The 4,411-nt window shown below is 42.1% G+C and overlaps 1 non-coding gene across 1 annotated transcript; it reads left to right on the forward strand.

The window, feature by feature from the left end:
- The first annotated feature begins 2,430 nt into the window (after positions 1-2,430).
- TRNAC-ACA (transfer RNA cysteine (anticodon ACA)) lies at positions 2,431-2,502 on the forward strand. The gene has a single exon. It is a non-coding gene; the product is annotated as a tRNA-Cys (tRNA).
- Positions 2,503-4,411: the final 1,909 nt, after the last annotated feature.

The raw sequence follows: 4,411 nt of genomic DNA on the forward strand, positions 1-4,411 counted from the left end.
AACAAGCTGCTTTATCATTCTGTGGACTCTCATCTCCCTCCATAAATGTATGCTCAGGTCTTAAGGCTATTATCTCTTTGAGATCTTATATGAGAGACCACCCCAGTAATAGAAAACCTCAACAGAGACCACCAACAACTAGCTGACCTGGAGATGTCTCAACACCTCCAGGCCCTGGAAGTCTTTGGCCATATCACCCAAGAAACCTTAGAAAGGACACCCATTACTTTGGGCAATTGGGTTCATCCCTATCAGCCAGGAGATGAGTTACAGGCATCATCCCTTGGATCCACCACAGCAAAGTCAAGAAGGCAGCAGCTTCCTGTGATGAGGACACCTAGAAAAGAGTTTGGGACCCCAAAAACTCCCTCAAGGTATGGTTCCAAAAACAACGATCCTCACCTACGAAGGATGCTGAGCCCTGCTCTAGTCACTCCAGATGCTGACTAGTCAATGAAAGGCAGAAGCTTGAGGATTCTTCAGCCTTGCTCCAGCCACACTCCAGCAGCTGGCTGGTCAACGCATGGCGGAAGCTTGAGGATCCGAATATCAAAGGATTTTCATTGTCAACCCTGGCCTCTATCCCTGATTGGTATTATGGCTGTGCTCTTCACTACAGGACTAGCTTCAGTCGCACCTCAGGACTTGGATTTGGGTCAGAAGCTGCAATTAGCTGTCTGTTATCTCACTGTAGTGGGAAGCCTCATTCGTATTAGATATCTCTTATGATTGATTCTCCCTACTAACTAAATTGCTCCACAGTATAGCTAATCCCCCATCATGATAGGCTCAGTTGCTAAAGCCATGACAACCCAAAGATGGGGAGAAAATCTTTTGCTAGTGTTCAGTTATCTGTTATGTGCCGGCTGCTTTGCAGCCTTTTGGTGTTCCTTGCTGTAACAGAGGGTGCCACACCCATCAAGGCCTTTTCTTGGTTTGTGGGACAGATGCTTACCTGTCAATTGGATGGGTATCTGCACCTTAGCTTTCCTCAATCCCCAAATGAATACTGTCCCTAACAACCAGACTTGCACTGTACCTCTGGCAGTATATACACAGTCAAAAAGAGCCATCCAGTTTATACCCTTACTAGTTGGTCTGGGAATCATGGCTGGGATAGTTAAGGGAATAGGAGGAATTACTTCATCAAACACCTTTTACCATCAAAGGACTTCACAAACGACATTGAGAGAGTGGTCAAACCTTTAGTGGCCTTACGGGACCAACTAGACTCCCTGGCTGAAGTGGTTTTACAGAATAGGAGAGGGCTAGACCTACTGACAATTGAAAAGAGAGGACTCTGTCTCTTCTTAAATGAAGAATGCTGCTTTTATGTAAACCTTTCAGAAATAGTCAGGGACATGGCCCAACAGCTAAGGGAACAAATCATAAAAAGGAAAGAGAAAGTAGCTAATTCCTGGGTTAATTAGAAAAATATCTGGAGCTGGGCATCGTGACTTCTCCCTTTAACAGTTCTCCTCATGCTTTTTGTGGTGCTCTTGTTTGGCCCTTGTATTTTCAATGTAATTACCAGTTCATAACCTCTAGGATTAAATCCATAAAGTTACCAAAGGTAACAGCTCAATACATCCCCCTAAATGATGGGAAGCTCTGAGTGCCCTACCAAAACATGAGATGATGCTTTCTACAACGAGTGATAGAAGCATCAGGAGAGGAGAATGAAGAGGAAAAGTTAAAATTTTACATAACCTCCTGTTCTTTCTGCCTCTGTAACCCAGCTTGCTCCTTGCAAAGTCTAGATCACATAGGTCTCAGAAAGTGGGGACTCACAATATTAGGAACTGGAGCTTATCTTACTCACCCTTGTCCTGCTCTTTGCAATTGCCCTAGCCCCTGAAAACCTGCAAACCCGCTTAACCATGCCTGTCCATCTGTAAAAAAACTCTGTAACTCCTTTGTTGGGGCAGAGGAGTAATAAACCTGAGTTCTCCAACTCTCCAAATGTGGTGCTTGGTTTCTAGATTACTGGTTTCTGCAGCAAGAGAAGACCAGTGGATTCTGTTCATGAGATTGCAAAGAGTCGGACATGACTGAATGACTAACACTTTCCAATTTCCACAACTAAATTATGGTCAGTACACTTACTATTAAAATAGAAAATAAACATTTGCTCTGTATCCTGAATTCCTGACCCAGAGCTCCTAAAACTCTTGAAATTTCCTGAATGATGGAAGTGTCTTTTGTTATTCATAACAAGCTCCATTAGATCACTTGTGAGCTTATTTATGCTAATACCATGACTTAGGGTGGGGCTCCTGGAGAGCCTTGGGTTGGGACTAGACTCCAAAAAAAACAAATCTGTCATTAGAGTGTTAAAATTTTTAGTGTCATTGAGATCTCTGGGGAGTGGATAAAGATTGAGCTCTTACAAAACTCTTCAACAGTAAGACTAGGGAGCTTTGGGGTGCTTCCCTGGTGGCTCAGATGGTAAAGCGCCTGCCTACAATGCGGGAGACCCAGGTTCAATCCCTGGGTTGGGAAGCTCTCCTGGAGAAGGAAATTGCAACCCATTCCACTACTCTTGCTTGGAAAATCCCATGGATGGAGGAATCAGGTAGGCTACAGTCCATGGGGTTGCAAAGAGTCGAACACGACTGAGTGACTTCACTTTCACTTTCAACCCATCTGCAAGCTAGGAAGAAGGTGTGCCCAGCTCCATGAAACAGAGGCTCCTGCATTCAAGACCTTTACAGAGTTCTTCATCTGGCTACTCATTTGGATCCTTTATAATAAACCACTAAATGTAAGCAAAATGTTTTTCTGGGTTCTATGAGTCATTCTAACTAATTATCAAATCTGAGAGGGGATCATGGGAATCAATCTGTGGTCAGCCAAACAAAAAAGTGTGGGTAGCCTCGACCATTTGCAGCTGGTATATGAAGTAGGATCTGACAGTTTTATGGGGTCGGAGACTAACTCCAGGTGGATATTGTCAGAACTGAATTAACTTGTCAGATATTCAGTGTCCAGTAATTGAGGAATTGGTGTGGAAAAATATCACATATTTGGTGTCAGAAAGAATCTTAGAGGGTGTAAAAGCAAAAGTGTCATTTGGATTCTCCAGAAAGTATCCTGAAAATGGAGAGGAATACTTTTCTCTCCTCTTTCCTCTCTGCTAATGGCAGGAAAGCATATATAATGGTTGGAGCTCCAGAAGTTATCCTGGACCCTGTCCTTAGAAATGAAAGTTATACATGAGAGAGTCACAGAATGAAAGGAACCCGGATCCACAAACTACAGGCTGCCATACCAGTTCTGAACTGCCTGTTTCCACACTCTATGACAGAGAAAGAACTTTCTATCTTGCTTAAGTCAGTATTTGCCTAGATTTATGTCACATGCAGAGCCAAATCTAAACGCAAATGATACAGGAAACTCTAGAATGAAAGCTTTGAGATCTCAATATGGGATTTTTTTTTCTTTTTTTTACTGCTTATTACTTATACTTCATTGACTACACTGAAGACTTTGACTGTATGGATCACAACAAACTGGAAAATGCTTAAAGAAATGGGAATACCAGACCACCTTACCTGTCTCCTCAGAAACCTGTAAGCAGGACAAGAAGCAATACCAACCAAGTTTAGAACCAAATATGGAACAATGGACTGCTTCAAATTGGGAAAGGAGTACATCAAGGCTGTATATTGTCACCCTGTTTATTTAACTTCTATATAGAGTACATCATGTGAAATGTTGGACTGGATAAATCACAAGCTGGAATCAAGATTGCTGGGGAAAATATCAACAACCTCAGATATGCAGATGATGCCACACTAATGGCAGAAGCAAAGAACTAAAGAGCCTCTTGATGAAGGTAAAAGAGGAGAGTGAAAAGGTTGGCTTAAAACTCAACATTCAAAAAACTAAAACAATGGAATCTGGTCCCATCACTTCATGGTAAATAGATAGGGGAAAAGTGGAAATAGCAGATTTTATTTTCTTGGTCTCCAAAATCACTACGGATGGTGACTGCAGACCCAAAATTAAAGGATGTTTTCCCCTTGAAAGAAAAACTATGAGAAACTTAAACAGCATATTAAAAAGAAGAGACATCACTTTGTCAATAAAGGTCCACATAGTCAAAGCAACGGTTTCTACAGTAGTCACATACAAACATGAGAGTTGGACCATAAAGAAGGCTGAGTGCCAAAGAATTAATGCTTTCAAATTGTGGTGCTTGGGAAGATTCTTAAGATTCCCTTTGACTACAAGGAAATCAAACCACTCAATCCTAAAGGAAATCAATCCTGAATATTCATTAGAAGGACTGATGCTGAAGCTGAAGTTCTAGTACTTTGGCCACCCGATGTGAAAAGCCAATTCATTGCAAAAGACCCTAATACCAGGAAAGATTGAGAGCCAGAGGAGAAGGGGGTGGTAGAGGATA

This window comes from Budorcas taxicolor, chromosome 11 (genome assembly GCF_023091745.1).
Source record: "Budorcas taxicolor isolate Tak-1 chromosome 11, Takin1.1, whole genome shotgun sequence".
NCBI lineage: Eukaryota > Metazoa > Chordata > Mammalia > Artiodactyla > Bovidae > Budorcas > Budorcas taxicolor.